The 21,056-nt window shown below is 41.2% G+C and overlaps 1 protein-coding gene across 2 annotated transcripts in view; it reads left to right on the forward strand.

Moving 5' to 3' along the window:
* Positions 1 to 1,753: 1,753 nt before the first annotated feature.
* The window catches only part of PLS1 (plastin 1), a 109,428-nt gene continuing 90,125 nt past the window's right edge, over positions 1,754 to 21,056 (forward strand). Inside the window, exon 1 of one of the 2 annotated variants that reach the window (XM_057739824.1) lies at positions 1,754 to 1,872. The gene's annotated coding sequence lies outside the window, so the exon portion shown is untranslated. The remainder of the gene's footprint in view (positions 1,873 to 21,056) is intronic. The other variant, XM_057739823.1, reaches the window with a different exon arrangement.

Below are 21,056 nucleotides of genomic sequence, written 5' to 3' on the forward strand. Positions count from 1 at the left end.
TTTTGTTGTTGTTGTTTTTGCCTTCCCTCCAAATCATGCTACCCCGTATTTAGAGTCTACGCTTCCTCAGGACCTTATCTTGGTCAATATTCCCACTAAATAAAGAGCTCATAGGAATATTTGATTAAAATTTACCTTTATCTGGAAATAATTTACATAAAATACATTTCATAAATTTAAAGTGTACAATTTAGTTTTGACAGTTGTACACTCCTGTGAAATCTCCACTATAATCAAGACAAGATTTCTTTTCTATCATTCCCCAAAGATTTTTACTGCCCCTCGACAGCCCATTCCTCCCTTCACACCTGGCTCTAGGCAATTACTGGTTTGATTTTTGTCACTTGAGGTTAGTTTGAACTCTATATAAATGGAATCATATATTTATCTCTGGCGTCTTTCACTCAGCCTAATAACTTTGAGATTTACCCATGTTGAAGCCTATATGAGCAATTCTTTCCTTTTTTTTTTTTTTTTTTTTTTTTGCTGAGTAGTATTCCATTGCATAGACGGATAGTGCACAATTTGTTTATCCATTCACCTGTTGGTGGAATTTGGGATCCTTCTGGTTGGAGCTATTGTGAAAAAAAGCTGCTGTGAACATTCATATTCAAGTCTCTGTGTAAACATATGTTTTAATTTCTCTTGGGTAATACCTATGAATGGAATGGCTGGGTGATATGGCAGGTGTGTGTTTAACCTTTTAAGAAATATATTTGTATAGTTGTGAGAACTTACAACTCCTCCTGTATATCTCAGCTCAGATAAGGATACTAAAGCCACTGATTTCTCTAGGTGTAAGGCAGGGAGAAATCCTTATCCTCCTCAGCCTTAGCTCACTTACTTCCATATTTAATTGCTTATAAACTCCTTTGGGTTCCTAGAATAATTCCAACATCCTTCTTTTTCATCTCTCAAGCCATACTAATATCATCACAGGATTTTTTGGGTACCTGTTCTGTACCCAGTACTGGGCTGGGCGCTAAAGTGTCACACAGGACTTTGAGTTAAAGGGGCAACAAAATAGGGACTCCTTCTGTTGCCAGGACACAACTGGAGAGACCACAACCATAGGTTATGCTACAGGCAAAATACGTGAAAACTCTGTGGTTGCATTCCATTTACCTGACTCACATGCTAGAGGGAATATCCCACCTTTGTGTGTGAGTTGTAGTTGTTTGTTTTTTAAGCAGGTGTGGCTGTTAAATGAAGAGGAAGTGTTATGCGAAATCCCAAAAAGAGGGAGAAGGGGAGAGAAAACTTTCCTTTTTTAATACCAAATATATATAGATAGATATCTGTATATATCCATATATCTATATCTTTTCTCTTGACCAGAGGTTCGCAAAGTGTGATATCCGAATTTGTAGCACCAGTTTCCCCTAAGAAAATGTCAGCCATGCAAATGGTCACGCCTCATCTTAGATATACTTGAATCTGAACTCTTGAGTGTGGGATCTGTGGTTCAACAAGCCCTCCAGATGCTTCTGATCCACACTCAAGTTTGAGAAGCACTGTGAGAAGCTCATTGCAATTGTGTAGACGGTCATCTTTAGGCTTGGAGGAAGGTGCGTCCTGGATAGCTTTGGGCAGTAGGGATAAGGTTGCGGCAGCGCCCCTCTGCCTTTACCCCTCGCCTCTCCCAGCACCTGCAACTCAGCTTCAGCTCTTGGCCTCGGGTCCTTTCCCCTGGGAGCCACAGCCAAAACCCGGCAAGTGGATTTAGTTTGCTGACCCGGGTGCCGGCCGGGCATGCGTAGTGGCGCGAGCGCAGCAGCTAGGCGGGCGCGGCGCGGTAGCCGCAGAGCTGACCTGCGGGTGCCTGGATCCGGAGCGGGAGCTGCGGGCTCGAGGGCAGGACTGCTGCGGCAGGTAAGCGGCGCGGCGCGGCGGTGGGATCCGAGAGGAAGCCCGGACCGATAGGCAGAAAACAAAGCTTTCCTTCCTCGCTGGCGCTCAGCGGCTCCAGGGGTCTCTCCAGGTTTCCCTCGCTGGAGAGGTGGCTCCTGGCGCCGGCTGTGCAGTGCGGCGCCCGCCGATGTCCCGGCGCGCTCCTGCCCAGTCTGGCCAGCGTGCAGTGTGGGCAGGTGTTAAATCGTGTATTTATGCTGTTTAAGTAGGCCTGAGAACTGCATTATGATTCTCTGCATGAAGTTAGGCGTTTTGTTAACTTTTCTGTTTTCCTCTCTCTCTTTTAAACTTTGGGTGGCCGCTGGTGAGGCTTTCTGATTCAGCCTGTTTCGCTGAACTTCTGTGACTAATTTATTTGCCTTTGGCCTTTTGGTGCATAGGATCAATAGAACTGGAATGAAATCAGCATCCGTGGTTTCTGGTTTTGGTGCCTTTCCTGGAGCAAGGGACCCCTGGATGCAGAATAAAAAAAAAAAATGCCGACTTTCAGCGCATTTCAGTGCCAAAAACTTTACGCATTTCAGCTGTATTAAGTAGAGACTTTGTAAAATTGAAGATTCCGCCCCCCTTACTTTTTACTGTTATTTCAGGCTTAAAAGGAAGTGTGGTCTTTTATTTTTTTATTTCTTAAAATTTTTATTGGAGTATAGTTGATTTACAATGTTGTGTTAGTTTCTGCTGTGCAGCAAAGTGAATCAGTTCTACATATACAAATGTCCACTTTCTTTTAATTCTTTTCCCATGTAGGTCATTACAGAGTATTGAGTAGAGTTCCCTGTGCTCTACAGTAGGTTCTAATTAAATATCTATTTTATATATAGTACTGTGTACATGTCAACCCCAACCTCCCAATTTATCCCTCCCCCCCGTAACTTTTGTTTTCTACATCTGTGACTCTATTTCTGTTTTGTGAATAAGTTCATTTGAACCTTTTTTTTTTTAGATTCCACATATAAGCGATATCATATGATTTTTGTCTTTCTCTGTCTGACTTACTTCACTTAGTATGACAGTCTCTAGGTTCATCCGTGTTGGGAAGTGATCTTTTAGATGAGTAACAGAGTTCTCACTTTTCTCCCCTTTATTTACCCTGTCACATTTTATAGCTCACACAGAGATATTTTACCCTGGGGCTGTGGTATTGGATACACTTGTAAGAGGTTAGGCTGTGTGTGTCTCACACATTACTTGGATAACCTGTGAGCCATAAACAAAATCTGGGGACCACACACTGAACACTCTGTGTTAAATTTATATGTGGGAGGCATATACATAGAATTACTAAGTTTAGGGAAAAAAATTTGTAGTTGGGGAGGAGAAACCTATATGGAAAGGGAGTACAGGTACCTGCCTTTTCCTTCAACCTCCTCCCCCCTGCCCCATGAATGTTTTAATGGCAGAAATAATATACAGTTGGTTTAGTTTTGGCCTGTGGAGACCTTCGAGGTCAGCCAGTTCAGCTGCTTCAGTTTACAAATGAGGAAAGCGAAACCAACGAGGTTAAATGACTTGCTGTGGCTGCTGGAGTCCCTCCTTGGCAGAGCTGGGCCTGGGACCCAGGTTTTCTGATTTGAAGCGCCCTTTTTACCGTCCCCCTGCTGATACTCTTTTCAGAGTCTGGTTAGATTATTACACTTTCTTTTTCTCTTCTACCTCCTTATACTTTGTATTCCGGCTTAGGCAGAAGATTAGCCATTCCTGCTACTAAGCTTGCTAGTGCCTTGTAAACTCCTTTCAAAGAGTACCCTCTTATTCAAGCCTCACCTAACAATTGGCTGGTCTTGAAACCGCCCTCCTTCCTTGCCTCAAAATGCCTGTTTGCCTCTCTCTCTGTTGAAGTCCTGCCTATGCCTCAAGGTGTAGCTTAGGTGTGCCTCTTCCTAGAAGCCTTCCTTGATTACTACAGCCAGAAAGTAGCTGTCCCCCTTCTGAACCCTCTAACATTTATCACTGTTGCCTGTGCTAGCATCCTCCTCATCTTTAGTATCCCAGATTGTTGAATTTTAGTACATATCCCAGCGTCCTGACCAGTGAGTGTAAGCTCTTGGAGCTTCAAGCCTATCACTTATATAACCCACCCAGAACTAAGCACCAGTAATATTCTCGGTACTGTTTGTGGGAGGGAGGAAGTGAAGTAGGGACACTTTGGTAAAGGGATTTGATGTGGGTGTCTGTGAAATGAGGGAGGCCACCTTAGAGCTATAGCAAGACAGTGGCCATGTCAAACCAGCCTGATGGGATGATTTTCATCATGAGAGGTCATGGATCATTTAGGGCAGTTCTGGGGATAGGAGTCAAAACTTAATAGGGGAGAGTTGCCTAGGGCCTGGACTTAAGCATGTGATTCTAAGTGCAGAGTGGAGAGTACAGATATAAAAAAATGTAAAGGGGAAAGCATTTGGTAAAAGTCTAGATCCAGGGACTTCCCTGGCAGTTCAGTGGTTAAGACTCTGCGCTTCCACTGCGGGGGGCACGGTTCGATCCCTAGTCAGGAGACTAAGATCCCACATGCTGCTGTGTGGCTAAAAAAAAAAAAAAAAAAGACTAGATACAGAAAAGATATTTTGAAAATTGCTTTAGTTTCAGGTTTGGGGTGTTGGTAATGTTCTTTTTATTTTGTAAATAACCTTCAACTGTGACATTATCTCCTGTTTCTTATTGTTGTTGATGTTGTTGTCTCACTTCCCTTTCTAGGTGATAAATTCTTTGAGGGATGATCTTTAATTCCTCACAATGCCAGGCATGTAGCTTTACAGTGTTAGATACTCAGTAGTTATTGCATGAATAAATAAATAAGTGTATTTTGACATGGGGAGGATGGGCATTTAGGATCTTAGAGGTATAAGGTAGCACTTTATCCACACCATCCCCTCATGATATAGAGGTGGAGCTGAGAGGTGCTTAACTAAGCTAGTTAGTGGTGTAGCCAGAGCCTCTGCTCTAGTTTCATCACTACTAGTCCCAAGCTCGTTTCATTAACCCTAACTTTTCAAGGTTAATAACCCCAAGATTAATTTGAGTTGATGTTCTGCAGATCAAAAGCCCTCAGAGACCTAAAGAGCGGAACTAGGTGGCTGATGGGAGGATGTCTGTCTCACTGGAAGAGATGAGACACAAGGGATGACTGGCCAATTCAAGTTTGACTGCACAGAATGAGGGGCAAGGCTGCAGATCCGGGACTTTGCACACGATGGGTAGAGGAGGAGTCTGGAAAGGACATGGTAGCTTAGCTTGTCAGGGGCGGAAGATACAAAAGTCCTTTGAGAGTGTATTTGGGAGAGACGTTTTACACTAACAAGAGGTAGTGAGTGATGGCCGTGGTGTTTATGACCCAGGAATGTGGGCGTAAGTTTGAGAGAGAAAGAATTATGATCAGACTCTCCACCTGGAAGAAGAAGAAAGAAGGCAGTGCTTCCGAACCCAAAATCCTGGATCAAGAAGTAGTTTGGTATATTTGTTTACTTGGAGCAAGATGTTACATATAGCCATTTTGCAGATCAAAACACAGCCTTTTCACTGAGCTGCACACAGCATTGCAGAAACTGTTGGAAGGCACACATCTTTTCTGTTGACAGTCACACTGCAGTTGATCACCATCTTCAGCTGGCAGTGATGCCTCTTATAAGAGTCAAGAAGAGAGAGCAGTTGAGGGGAGAGACAGCTTGAAAGATGATTGCTGGTGGGGGGGGAAGGGTTAGCCAAGTGTAGAGGAATTACCTTTTTTTATCATGACGTTAGTCAAAATTGATTGGACAGCCAAATGCAAAATCAGAGAGTACATTGAAGTTAATGTCTCATACACTTAAACAGCACCCAGATATTAAATTCCAGGGTAATATATGGTAACCCTGTGTAAAATGAATATACTATGTAACTTTCTCAAAATAATAATAGTAATATGAGTAGCTAGTATTTTAAAATGTTTTCCCTGGACCAGACACGGTACTAAACACTTTACAAGCAATATGCTGTTGAATCTCTACACACCATCCTATGATGTTGGTGCGATTGTTATTCCTGTTTTACAGCCAAGAAAACTGAGACTTAGGTAAAAGTCACATTTCTGAGATCACATCATCGACAAGTGGCTGAGCTGAGCTTTGCCATTTGACTTCAGGCCCACCTGACTTCAGGCCCACCTGACTTCAGGCACTGAGAGCTAAAGTAACTTAATCAAATAGCTTAACAAAATGCAAAATGGATAAATGTGGTAACCGTAACAGTTACTTAGAGTGGCTACAGATTTTAGCTGGTAATGCTCCCAACATTCTATGAGTTAGACCTTTATAAGAGAAACAAAACAACAGTGATGCATCTGGGTTTTGTTTTTAAAATTATGCCGCTCAGTCTTTGTCTCCTTTTCATCCTTGAAGCCTTCCTGGAGGCAGAGACAGCAGCCCTTTCTGTGGGTGCACCATGAGGCTCATTTTGTCCTCCCACCCTCTTTTGGGGTGATGGAGGTGAGTTGGTGGTGGTGCAGCAGATGTCTTTGGAGCTGGGGGGTGAGACACTCACCTTGTGTATAAACCTAAGGACTCTAGGGTAAACGGTTCATAAGGATTTTTTCACGTGGGGTGACTGGATCCACTGCTGGGAGCTCCTAGGAGATCTGTGGGTCCTGACCCTTACCCTGATCTCAGAGCTTTGAACTGTGGTCAAAACCCCCAGGCTGAATCCAGACACTTCCTCTGGGATCCTTCAGTTCAGGGACTTCTGACCTCAGTGTGGATGTGTTGCAGTTGGAGGTGGGTGTCGATACCTCAGGCCCCAGGTCAGCGACAAGTGATTTAGAGGCAGGACTGGCAGGCCCCAGACTTGACCAGCTGACCTGGCTGTGAAAAAAGGTCCCATACCTCCCTCCTTGATGAACCTCATTACTCTCTTGTGGGAGTCTCAGAATAGAATCCAGCTGAGGATGTTCCTCTCCTCCCTGTGCTGCCTGAACCCCTCTGTCCATTTCCTGCTTCTGCCTCCCCTTCTCCTGAGCTGGTTCCGTGCATTCTCAGGGCTTGTCTCTGGACGTGAAAGGAAAGACCGCCTGCTTCAGGCCCTTACACGTTATGTGTTTCAACATCCAAAGATCCAAATCGACCTTTTGATGAAAATCAGGGAGAAAGAGGCCTTTGTGCTGCCTACTGGTTTATTGGTTATAAAATGGTTATACAGTTTTGATTGCTGGAAATCTTGCTGACATAAAATCACATGAGATGTGAGGCTGTGTCATTTTTGATCATCTTATTTCTTTTCAGTACTACTGTGTCTAAGAGTGCCTACTTGCTTTTTTTTGGTGAGAAACATGTAGTGTGGCTTCTGTGAAAGCAAGTTGCTTTTTGTAATACTGTGGGCACAGGAAGGGAGAGTGAGGACAGATTAGGAGAGTTTTTCTCTTATTTAAAACACTTGTTTCATCAGAAAGTATTTTATTTTCTAGGAGAGTTATAGGTCATTTGTTCATAAAGTCTAGCTGTGAAGGAGACTTTATAATAAGCTAAATTTTTATGATTTACTTTTGAGCTATTCAGAGCTATAAAACTACAAGAATATTTGGATTATAACTCACTGCACAGAGACATGCCTTGTTCAGAAAATCCAAGCCAACCACAAAGAAAACATGAGAAACTGATTTCTTCTGGTTGTAAGGTCGATGGATATCTGAGTAAGGTGGAAGAGGGTTTGGGGGGTGGCTTTCACTATAAAAAGCAAAAGGTTTGGGGGAATGATTGACAGGAGAAACTCAGTATTAGAGGAAACCAGGATTACTTTATTATTGAGAAACTCCATAAATTGTTTAAAGATCCAGTCCCAGGAAATAACATTTAAAAGAGAAATGATGAAAGCCCCTTCAACTTGCTGGAGAACCAACAAACAAGAGATTTTAGCGGTACTGTCAAAATAGAATTTGGATTGAATTTGAGTTTAAAACCTTGATAAATGTATGTAGAAGGATTTCATGTTAATTACAGACCTTGCCCCCCTACAATGAATTGCCACGTGGGGCCTCTGCGCTCCATGAATAAAAGAGTAAACCTATCTCCATGGCTCACAATTGTAAAATCCAAAGTGATGCGTGACGATCTGTGACCTAAAACTCATGTTGATCAAGCAAATTTGAATGCCTTAGACAGAAAGTACTGGCCGCATTCACGCTTTGTTCACATAGCTGGTGCTCAGAATCTAGATTAAATTGTTGAAAGAAAAACAGGTTCAGAACCGACTCATTTACAGTGAATGATCAAAGGCACAAGTAGATTTTGTCTCATTTTACTTTGTCATCTTAAATGCCACCTTTTATGGCTATTGCTTTCTTTTTTCTTTTTTTGTCCTTGATAATTTATACCATGTACTGTTTGTAGGTAAAAATCAATGCAAACTAGAATTTTGAGGTTTGGTAAATGTGTCTCCGCTTAGGGTTTTAATGCTATTCATCAATAATTTTGTGGAAAGACAATATCAAATTAGTACATAATTGAACCTTCAGCTCAATAGCAAGTTAGTATTTATAACTGTTGGGAACAAATGAAAAGTTCTCAAAGACTCTGGAATTCTTTCACTTGAAAGCTCTCTCAGCATTTTGTCCTGGTAAAGTCTTCCTTTTCCTTCCCCTCCCCTCAGGCGTGGGGTCATTGGGACACTCTTTTGGTCCAAAGGGTGTTGCCAAGAGTGGCCCAGTTTTTGCAGAGTTGAAGTGTTCTTAGATCAGTGAGGTGCCAGCCATGAAACACAGCTCACAAAAACCCACTGATGTTTTTAGCAAAGGTCGTCATGCCAAGTGAATTAATTTTGGAAAAACAGCAATAGCAGCAATTGGCCTGCTCCCTTTTTGTATCCTCAAACAGCCCAAGTTAAACCCAAGATCACCATCTGTGGAAAAAAGGTAATCCGAGAATCTCCGAATGTTTATTGGTCAATCAAAATGAGCCTCTTAGGGTAAAGTTTAGATAACTGAAATCAGTTGGCCTATGATCAGGGTCATGGATGAGAAGTCAAAGTCTGTGATTCTGTTTCTGACCCCATGAGAAGAGAGGCCTTCTCTCCAGCTGCAGGTTTGATGATTAAACAAGGTGGTAAATGTGAAAGCAATTAGTAAACTATAAGGTAAGGAGGTAAGGTATTTATTGATACAACAGTTTTGCAACTTTGCCTGTCATTGGCCAAGACTTTAAGAATGAATGACTTGCCTGCTTGAAGTTACCTGGCTTGGAAATGGCAGAGATGGAACTCACATCTGTGTCTTTTAATTTCAACATTTGACACAATGTTGGATGTGCTCAGCATTGAGACCATAGTGATGGCCAAGACAGATATAGGGTCCCTGTCCTCATGGAGCATCAGTCTACCCCAAATACAGTGCTCTTCCAGCCAGTCCATATTTTCTTCTTTTGTTGACCAGAGGGAATAATTTCTCTATGAAATTGATATCTGGCTTTTATAAAATCCTAAATTTGTTGATGGCTAAGCCCCGACTGTGGAGCTCTTTAAGTGATTTCTCTGTTCCCAAGGGTGCCTTCAACAGCTGCCCACTAAACCTCAGATCTCACCCGACAGGGTATTTATTCATCTGCATTGTGGAGAGAGGAGTTGGATGCCCCTCAGCATCCTTCTCATGGTCAATCAGAGGCTTGTTGCAGAAGAACACTTTTCTTTCCTCCTCTGCAAAATCAAAGGGATTTGATTGCCTATAAGGAGCTGGTCTGGGGACAGCAGTGTGAGTGAGGCATGGTCCTTGTACTCACAGGTTCTCAGGTGGGGGAGGCAAACACAGGGACAGCTTGTGACACAGGTGAGCACCAGGAGGAGGGGCAGAATGAGGCTTTGGGGGAGCCCAAATGGAGAGCCGTTCATTCTGTTAAATCTGTTGAGGAAGATGTCAAGACTTTTTGAGCTGAGCCTTGAAAGGAAAGCACAGGTTCAGTCTACAGAGACTAGATAGAGGAAAAAACATTCCTTGGGGAAGGGACAGCATGAGCAAAAGCATGGAGACAGGATGGACCTGACCTGTTCAGGAAAATGCAGGTACTTTAATGTTTTAAAAGGTGAGCAGGCATAAGAATCAGCTGGAGAGCTTGTTAACAAATGGATTGGTGGGTCCCAATTCCAAGTTTCTCATTCTTTAGGTCTGGGGTGGGACTGGAGAATTTCATTTCAACAAGTTCCCAGGTGATGCTGAAGCTGAAGATCTGGGAATCACACTTTGAGAGCCACTGGACTAGAGTATAATGTAGGTGAGATAGGAGAGCTGGAAACAAATGATCTTCTTTTGAAACTGTACTACCTTCATATAACCGATGTTACAGGTTTTTTTTTGTTTTGGGGTCGTTTTATTTCTGATTGTTGTTTTCTTTCTAAATTAGCCTCATTTACCAAGTGGCTGCTGCCTTGTGCCCTTTGCTGCCCTCTGGAAGTTCTTTACCTGCTCTACCCCCACCCTAACCCCGCAGTTCTCCCAAGAAACCAGCCCTTTTCTTGTATTCCATATTTTTAAATTACTGCTGTTCAGCCAGTATGATGTTCCACCCTGGTGAGCTGAACAGCTGACATCAGCTAGAAGATGGTAGGAGTTGACCCAAACCAAGTATAAATGGCTAGTAAACTCAAGAAGTATATATTTGGATTTTATTTTGTTAATCTGAATATAATGTTAAGCTTCATTTTATAAGTATTTTTGGACTAGCTTGCAAGATCTGAGCACAGAGGTAGGACGTACACAATTGCAGAAAATTCCTTTCTTGCCCCCCAGAAAATGTGCAGCCTTGTAGGATGGTTAAGATATATGAATTCCTGTCTCCAGTACAGGGCAGCTGGTGCTAAGTGCTATAAGAAAGATAGGAACCAACAGTGATAGGTGTGAGAAGGAGGAAGTTTCACTTTCCATTGGAACAATTAGGGCAGAGTTGAGGGGTGATGATTTATGCGGTCTTCTGGTGTTTTATCTATCTTTGTGAGCCAGCTGATAAGAGGGAGCTTTTGTCCACATGCAATAGTGGAGGAGGTGGCATGTGAAGTAGGCAGTGAAGGATGGGCAGGTGCTCACCAGGTAGAGCGGGCATCCCTGGGAGTTAACAGGGAGTGGCGGTCGAGACAAAGGGGCAACTGGACCTCAGAACAGGGGTGCAACAGGGAAGTGCAGGTTTAGCCAGTGCTGAGTTCTCCGGTCCATTTTTGAAAGTACGGGGAGATAAGACTAGAAAGGCGATTAGGGAAGATTGTGGAACCTTTTGAATATGAGGTTTTGCGATCTGGACTCTATTCTGTAGGCAGTGTGAGTTATAGACTTAGCTTACTTTCACTTCCGGTTTACTCCTAACCCCCCACACATCAGAAGAGGAGGAACCCCATTTCTTGCCATGTATTGATCTGTGGTTCATATTCTTTTGGAAAAACATCTAAAAATGCTTTTTCCTGGCTCTGATTTTAATTCTTTTTTTTTTTCTTGGCCGCGCCACTTGGCTTGCAGGATCTTAGTTTCCCGATGAGGGATTGAACCCTCATCCTCGGCAGTGAAAGCTCGGAGTCCTAACAACTGGACTGCAGGGAAGTCCCTGATTTTAATGTGTATTTCAGTCATCTTACAGACTTGCAAAAATTAATCCATCATATTAAAAGCTTCTGTGTCTTTCAAAAATATGTAAAATATAAAAGGACAACCAATTTCAATTTCTGAGAGACAGATGATAAAAAATGATAAAAAATAAATAAATCACCAGGTCAAGTGATTATAGTACTTGTCCGGGGTTGTTCTGGGGAAAGAGGGGAATTCAGAAGTGAAGGCTAAGGCTGTAAGCATGATGTCCTACAGATACTTTCAGACTGACTTCAAGTGCTGAAGGATTACAGAGGTAAGAGTGAATGGCAACATGGTGTCTCTTTGGGATGCTTTAGCTGTACGTTGGGAGATGTCTACTGGTTGCGTACTGGTTTAGAAAAGCTTATGTCTGGGGATTAAAAGGCACTAAGGCCAGGGTGGTCCCTTCTGTTCATCTCTTTGGGGCAACATCCACAGATGGTAAAGACATTTGTGTCTCAATGGAGATTCTGAGAATCTTCCGTGTGTGTCTCCTAAAAAGAATCCTGTGTTTAAAACTATGATGTAGTGGGAAAAGCAAAAAAAGTGGATTCGTAAGTAGAAGTTGCCACCCTGCGCTGTCACTTGCTAGCTGATTGATAGAAGAGGCAGCTTAGTGAGTGAGTGGGACAGAGCTGAGTGACTCATCCACAGCTGAGAGGTTCAGTGGGTGGGAGAATCTCCAAGTCATTCAGCCTGTCTGAACTTCGGTTTTTGTTGTTGTTATTGTTGTTTGTATTTTGTTGTTCTTTTTTGTCGTGGATTATGTAAAATAGGAACTATGCAACATGCATGTTAGATCAAAATCTTCCAATACTGAGATTTATTGTGTTATAAGTTCTTGTGGCCACATCTCTGGCTACGCAGAGTGTGAGTTTCTTGAGGGCAGTGTTGTGTCTTTTTCACTTTGTATCCTCATTGACTGAATGCCTGCTCTACAAGGAGGCACTTGATAAATTATTGAATGAGTGGAACATGAAAAGGAATGAATGAATGGATGAATCTATACCCACCCCACCCCACCCACATACCTAATATTTTCTAGCTTCTCCACTTGCTTGTGGAAACTTAAGATCCATGGTGTCTTATTTTCAGACTGCGAATTCCAGACTTGTGTTTTACTGACAGTAGATCTTGAGAGATACTTCAGTCTTATCCAAGAGACAGCTACATAGCTTGAATTCAAACTATAAGGATCTTTGCAAAACCATATGGTTTCTTTTTTTAAAAATAAATTTATTTATTTATTTATTTAATTGGCTGTGTTGGGTCTTTGTTGCTGCACACGGGCTTTCTTTAGTTGTGGTGGGTGGGGGCTACTCTTCATTGTGGTGCACGGGCTCCTCGTTTCCCGTGGCTTCTCTTGCTGCGGAGCACGGGCTCTAGGTGTGTGGGCTTCAGTAGTTGCAGCACATGGGCTCAATAGTTGTGGCTCACAGGCTCTAAAGCGCAGGCTCAGTAGTTGTGGCACACGGGCTTAGTTGCTCCGCGGCATGTGGGATCTTCCTGGAGCAGTGATCGAAACCATGTCCTCTGCATTGGCAGGCAGATTCTTAACCACTGTGCCACCTAGGAAGCCCCGAGCCCTATGGTTTCTAAGCTAACTCCAGAAATGAAATAATAATGTTTTACATGTAGATAAATGCTTGTAAGTAAAACTGATATACCTCTAAAAAGAAACCGACATATGTGAATTGAGGTTATATTCCTCTTGAAGTATTTCTTATTGTTTTAAGAAAAATCAGATTAGAGATGAGTAGGACAGTAGCTTATAGAGATGCTCAAAGAAATGTATATTAATATATAAATCTGCTAGAGACTTGGATACCTGTTTTACCTACAGTTAAATGAAACAAGAACCAAAGTAACTTTATTCTAGCTTAGGTTTTACAGTTTCTCTAATGTTAAGAGTAATTCAGTTCTTGATTCATGAAGTCAGACTTGATTAATATGGGAAAAAAGTTCATCTCTTTCATTGTGAACAAAGTGGTTTTTAAAATTACTGTATTTCCTGTTAATATACGTCTGGAATGTGTAGGATAAAAAAAGATTAAACTTTCTAAATTTTCATTGAGTTATATCCTACCTATGTTATACGTATTCTGCTGTGGGAGACTAAACTTTAATTGATGTATTTTTGCAAGGTGAATATTACATTTCTCATAGGACCAGAACAGCAAAAATGGAAGAACTGAAAACGTGATTTTTCTAGTAAATCAGAGGAAATGACTGCATTCTGAGGTAGTATGCTAAAAGAGTACACAATGATATTCATTTTTTGTAAGTTAATTTGTTATTAAGTATCAGTGGGAACATGTTTTGCATAGTCTTTCACACCTCAGGCACACTTTAGAGAGGCCTTATGTTTATATAGTTTGCTCATTTAATCTGAAAAGCCTCGTCCAAACCTGTGTGCATAGCTTCTTTTCATTATGTTATGCCTTTAGGCATTATACTAAGGGTATTACAAAATCAAACAGAAGACTTCTCAGGCATGCTAAAGGTGTCATATCAACCAGACATTGTCAAAATATTTGCCTTCAATAGGATTGAATGTGTTCCATCAGTGTTCTTGGTGCACATGATGTTTTTTAAGCTAAAAGCTTTATTTATTTATTAAGGTATAATTCACATACCATACAATACACTCATTTAAAGTGTAAGTCAGTTTTTGGACATTTTCATTACCCTATATCCACGAGCACTCCCTCCTCATTTCTTCATTTTTCTAAAAATATGGTGGACAGCACTTTATTTGGAAATGTTTGCTCCTATAGTTCACATCCTGTTAGTCACCCTCCACCTCTCCCCAGGCAGTGACAAATCTACTTTATGTCTCTATAGGTTTGCATATTCTTGACATTTCACATATATGGAATCATACAGTGTGTGGCCTTTTGTGTCTGGCTTATTTCACTTAGCATAATGTTTTCAAGGGTCGTCCATGTTGTAGCACTGATACTTCACTTTTTTATGGCTGACTAATAGTCCATTGTGTGGATCTACCACATTTTATTTATTCATTCATCAGTTGATGGACATTTGAGTTGTTTCCACTTTTTTTGGCTACTATGAATAATGCTGCTGTGAACATATGTGAACAAGTTTTGGGGGGACATCTGTTTTCATTTCTCTTGAGTGTATACCTAGAAGTGGAATTGCTGGGTCCTGTGGTGACTCAACGTTTAAAACTTTGAGGAACTGCTAGACTGTTTTCCAAGTGACTGCACCATTTTACCTTTCTACTAGCAATGTATGAAGGTTCCAGTTTCTCCACATCCTCACCAACACTTGTTATGATCTGTCTTCTTGAATATGACCATCTTGCTGTGAAGTGGTGTCTTGTGCTGACTTTTTTTTAAATTAGTAAACTTTTAAAATTTTATTTCATTGTATTGTATTGTACTGTATTTTATACATCTTTATTGGAGTATAATTGGCTTACAATGTTGTGTTAGTTTCTGTTGTACAACAAAGTGAATCAGCTGTATTTATATGTATATCCCCGTATCCCCTCCTTCTTGAGCCTCCCTCCTACCCTCCGCATCCCACCCCTCTAGGTCATCACTAACTTCATTTTTTTGAACAGTTCTTATTTACAGAGACAATAAGCAGACAGTACAGAGATTTTTCCATGTGCCTCCACACTGATACACAGTTTACCCTGTCATTAACATTTTACATTAATTTGGTACGTTTGTTATAATTAATGAGCCAATATTGTTACCTTATTGTTACCTATAGTCCGTGGCTTATTCGTGTTTCCTTAGTTTTTGCCTGCAGTCCGTTTTCTGCTCCAGGATCCCATCTAGGAGCGTTGATGGTTTCCTGCTGGACTGCTGGACCCACGTTGTATCTAGTTGACATTTAGCTCCTTAGGCTTCTCTTGGCTGTGACAGTTTCTCAGACTTTCCTTGTTTTTTGTTGACCTTGAGGGTTTTGTGGAGGAAAAGTCAGATACATTTTTGGATGCCCCGCTGTTGGAATTTGTCTGGGTTTTCTTTCTTTTTTATGATTAGGCTGCATTGACATTGATTTTTAGTATGAAAAAAATGAGAGCAGTTTACTCAGAGCAGAAAAATACATAATCAGAATTGGAAATCTGCAGAAGTATGGTTAATAGGAAATTCTTAGGAACTTAAGTTCATTTGCTTCTGGAAAATGAGCAGAAATTGAACTCACGGTATATTTTCCAAGCAAGGACTTGGAAGAGGATCAGATTAAGTCATAGAATTTATTTTTGTGACTGTCATTAGACAGCATCTAATCTAAGGATAAAGCCAAAGGTATATTTTTCACTGCTTTAAATGTACCTGAGAATGTTGTTTTGCTTGTAATGAAACATAAAGGGAATAGAAATGCCAATTGGCTTTAAGAAGAATTCCACTCTCTGAGACAGCAAGGGTCCAACATGCAGTGGGTGTTTCCATCTACATCAGTTCCATTAGTCCTCACAGATGCCTTGAGGAGGGGGCAGGGAACTGACAGGTTGTGTCTTTGTCTTTTTGGCCTGACTCACACAGCCATCAGTTGTTGAGCTGAGATTTGAACCCAGAGCTGTGGAAGTTTATACCCTACTGTTTGCCAGGACAGGGTCCAGAGTTTCCAGTGGTTTTAAATCAGGAATGTATCAAAGGACACAGGAGTAAATCCTTATCTTATTGGATGTTTTTACTGCCAGCTGGAGGAGATAGCATCTCTCTGTGTTCAAAGCCCCACCAGAATGAATCTGTCCAATGAACAGCATACTTGTTGACTGCTAACAAAAGAGAACTGGGCCAGCTCTGTCCAGGGCCCTCCACCATCTTGTTCATGAAGCAGTAACCCCACTGCCACAGGTGTCTCCTGAAAATGAAGTCTGAGTGTCATAAAGCAAGGCAAGAGCCATGCGGGATAACAACAGATTTAGCTAAGGTTTGTCAGTGGTTACACCGTTCAGTGAACATTGCTCAGGGTATATCTCAGTAAGATCTTAAGTTTTATTGTTAAGTGAGTGGCATAGAGGATTTGGTTTTAAATACTTACCTTGGAATAGGAGTAGGTGTGGTGATAATCTGTGAATGCACTTGAAATAATAAAGTTGCACAGATACCTGTCTGAGGAAGGTTTGGAAAATTTCCCTCCTTAATCCTTGTAAATGGCTCAAGTTGGTTGATCACAGGATACAAGGCTTCTTTCTACTCAGACTTTCTGTATGAGTGAAGATAGAGTAGGCTATGTTACAGTAACAAATCAACCCTGATATTTCCATTGAGTTCTTATTCACATAAATGTCAGAGTGCATTGGCTCTGCTCCAGGGTAGCTGTTCTGCATGCAGTGACTCAGAGGCTGCTGCCTGATTGTTGCAGCAGGGAAAGGGGAGCTAGAGGATCTCATGGCTCTGAAATGCTTTGGCCTAGAGGGACACAAATCACTTCTGCTCACAGCCCATTGGCTGGAACTAATCACATGACCTCCTAGAAGTGATGGGGAACAGATGGCTATTCAGTGAACAATTCATGTCTTTGCTTCCCCACTTTAGAATAAGAGAACTGGTTAGTTTGTGGGGAGGATGGGGAGAGGTAGAGGAAGAAACCTACAGTAAAGTGAGAAAAATCTACTAAGATAGTGAAAATTACCTGGTGATAATTTAGGTACGCCTGATTCAGCGACTCGATACCATTTGTGGATATCAAGGACACATCTTCTAAGGGGATAACAATAAAGTTTACTTTTTCACATTGTAATTCTTCAGGTGATGACGCTGATGATCAAAGCTTGTATTTAGTGAGATGTCCTAAGTGTTTTACATGAATTAAATTAATTCAGATTGAGGACTGTGATTTCATCTCCATGGTAAATCCTCTCCAGTTTTATCAACTTGCCTTATTGGAAGTGGTGCCTAGATTAGACCCATCACCATGCTGATAGTTCATCTCTAGAAACCAGATTGCCACTATATATACTGTCTTACAAGGAGCCTCGTTAGGTTGAACGTGGCACTCTGCATGTTGTCTAACTAGCATGGATTACAGTGAGACCCAGTAGTCACTGTGATTTGGTTGCATACTTGTATATATGCACCTTAAGACTTTGCAGACCTCTTCAGCAGCTTATCTAGAAATAAGGCTTGTGGTGAACTAAGGCTTAAGACCACAGGATTTTTTTGTTTCCTTTTTTTTTTGGTTTATAAATGTTTTTCTTCCAAACTAATTCTCTTTGGTTGTATTTTTGTGATGCCATTTTTTTTTTTTTTTCTCCTTAAAAATATACTGCCAGTAAATGCAGAACTCCTTGGTAGTTTGTCCTGATGATCTGCTCTCTTCCTATTCTCTATTGTGGCCTAAAATTCTACCATTAGAGATACAGGATATCAAAGACCTAAGCTGGGCTGCGCAGACCGGAGCAGCCCTCTCTTGTTCACTGTTTGAAAAAGGCTCTCCGTCTCTCTGTTGTTTGAGAGTAATGCTCTTCAGCACATAGGAGGAGCCCCACCTCAGGCTCTTTGTGTTGGTGCCCTACTCACTCTTCAAATATGTACTGAACACAGTTTGGGCCAGGCACGGAGCTAGGTCCTACAGTCTCCACCCTCGTAGAAACAACAGTCTAGACCAAAGGTTGGCAAAGCCTGTCTGCAAAGGACCAGGGAATAAGTATTTTAGGTGTTATAGGCCGTATGTCTCTGTCTTAGCTACGTAACTCTGCTTCTGTAGCAGGAAAATAGCTGTAGACAGGACATAAGTGAATGAGCTTGGCTGTGTTCAATGAACTTTATTTGTGGGCACTAACATTTTGATTTCTTAATGTCACATGTCACAAACTATTATTCTTTTTATTTTTTTTGTAAAAACTGTTTAAAAATGTAAAACCCATTCTTAGTTCACAGGTAGTATGCAAGCAGGCAGTGGGCAGTCTAGAACCAGCTGTGAATGGTGTGTTGTTTGGCTTTTTTTTTTTTTTTAAAAACAGTATCTCAAAAAAAAAAAAATCCAAATAAGTGGTTTGAGTTTAGTTGTAAAGCTCTGTATGCTTTTCTTCTCACAAATAGATAGTGAACTACCTTAATGATTACTTAAATTATTCAAGTTCAGTGTTTAAAGATAATTAGCTTTATCCAGGCCTTTGTTTAATAAAGTTTCCCGTCAGTTACTGTTGAATGTCATTTCTGCAAATTGAGATGATTTCTCCATCCCTTCCTCCCTTCTCTCCACATATATTTTGTGTACACATGCATATACATGTATATACATGTACACATAATATACAAGTTTGTACACAGCTGTATTACTTTTGAGGGCCACTAGTGCTATGAAAATCATGAATCACTAATATTTAAAATAAGAGCTAACATCTATTGGGCACTTACTGTATGTCAGCCCCTTTTCTAAGCCCTTTGCTGTTTAATTAATCTTTCCCAAAACTCTATGAAGTTGGAATTATCAATATCATCATCTTAATTTTTTGGCTATGAAGCCCAAGACTCAGAATGACTCACCCAAGGTGATGTAGTTAATAGGAAACAAAGTCTACATTCATTCTCACGAATTCTGACTCCAGAGTCAGGGATCCTAATGATAAATTATACCATCCTCGGTACTGAAATACATGCGTGAAAATAGTTAAACTGTCTTTTTTTTTTTAATTAATTAATTTTATTGGCTGTGTTGGGTCTTTTTTTTTTTTTTGCCGTGCACAGGCTTTCTTTAGTTGCATTGAGTGGGGGCTACTCTTCATTGTGGTGTGCGGGCTCCTCATTGCCGTGGCTTCTCTTGTTGCTAGGCTCTAGGCACGTGGGCTTCAGTAGTTGTAGCACATGGGCTCAATGGTTGTGGCTCACGGGCTCTAAAGCACAGGCTTAATAGTTGTGGTGCATGGGCTTAGTTGCTCTGCAGCATGTGAGATCTTCCTGGAGCAGGGATCGAACCCGTGTCCCCTGCATTGGCAGGCGGATTCTTAACCACTGCGCCACCTAGGAAGCCCATTAAACTGTGTTTTTAAATTACAATGTAAGAAGATAGAAGTGATGAATAAAGATTAAAAAAATTAAGTTTTTAAGAATCAAGTGTGTGATTGCAAAAGGAAACATTTAGGAAGCAAGTGTTCCAGTAGTTTTCGCTGATTTAATTTTAACTTGTTTCTGTCCATGAGCAAAGATAATCAACTCAGACTGTAACTTTAGGATAAACAGTGTGCTGAGAACTTCCTCTTTCCTGAACTGAACTAATGCTAAGAGTCTGGGCAGGGTTGGATTTACAATAGAATAGTACCTCATGTCTGGCTCAAAAATCATAGAACGGATACTTTATATTTGTATATAGCATTTTTTAAATACTGTCTTGCTTGGGGCACGCTAGGTGGAAGCACTTTGTAACCTGCAAATCCTGTTCCATAGGGATCATTGTTAGTCATTCCAGTGGGCCATTCCACTATAGATATAGCCTTAGCCCTGCTTTCATTGCTCCTTAATTTGGATGAGTAGAAAAGGTTAGATCTCAAGGGAACGTAACCTGTGAAAGATGCCTCGTGGACCGTTTAACATTTCCCTCATTTACTTTTGGACCAGTTTTATGTTGAACCAGGAGGAAGAGGACTACAAAATCCATTCTTGTCCTGGGAAGTTCCTCAGAAGTAAGGCCTGACACATTTTATTTTCCCGTTCAAGTGCTGGTCTTAGAGGGAGAGAAGTGAGAAATAGAGGAAGAAGTAGACTCATCTAATCTTATGGGCAAAGACCAGGAATTCCAAAGGTACCCAAGCTGGTGCCACTCTGGGGCGAGTCTCTGGCTGTGGCACTGCAGGCATTTGGTGGTGGCACAGCAATACTTTCAACCAGTTTACTGTGCATGCAAGTTACAGGTGGTTTGAGACGAGAAGATCTTTGTACGCTTTTATTGCACAGCTATCATTTCCTAATTAGATAATAATTTTCTACATTTTTCTATAGTCTAGCTTATGGCTGAAGAAAAAGAGAAATCATGTGACAGCGTCTTTCTGAAAACCATAAACTTTTGTTTGCTTTATATATAATTTTATAATTAAATGGGCCATAATCTGGTAGCTTCGGATTATGAAATTTTTGTCCTGTAATGACACAGGATATGGCTACATTTTCTTTTAGTGAGTCCTCATCTTCTAAGGAGCTAGAGATGTTGGAAAAGGATTGCCTTTTTCTTTTGAGTCCCTTTACCCTCTGTCTCCTCACCCTTCGTGAGTCTGGGCCACTTTAGGGTAAGCACTTGCCCGTTTGTTCGTGATTCCTACAGTTACAGCTTCATGACTGAGAAAAGCAATCACCTGCTGAAGAGGAAAAAAAAATATGTATGTTTCTTTCTCTCATGATCACAATACTTTAATTTGAGTATCGGGATTCTGAGGAAATTAACAGTGGCAGATAATAGAGCTCGTGCTTAGCCACTGTTGGTTCCTGTATGCGCTGTGGAAGAAAGGCTGTGGGAGAGTGGGGACGGCAGGGGATTGATTGTAAGGATTGTGGTGAACTTGAACGTTTACTCTTTATCTAAAGGGCATGACTGTCACTGGCCTAGCCCAAAGTTGCCCTGTGGGCTCAGTATTGCCAGATGTTCTGATCTGGAAAGAGAAAAG

Source organism: Hippopotamus amphibius, chromosome 6 (assembly GCF_030028045.1).
Source record: "Hippopotamus amphibius kiboko isolate mHipAmp2 chromosome 6, mHipAmp2.hap2, whole genome shotgun sequence".
In the NCBI taxonomy this organism is placed as follows: domain Eukaryota; kingdom Metazoa; phylum Chordata; class Mammalia; order Artiodactyla; family Hippopotamidae; genus Hippopotamus; species Hippopotamus amphibius.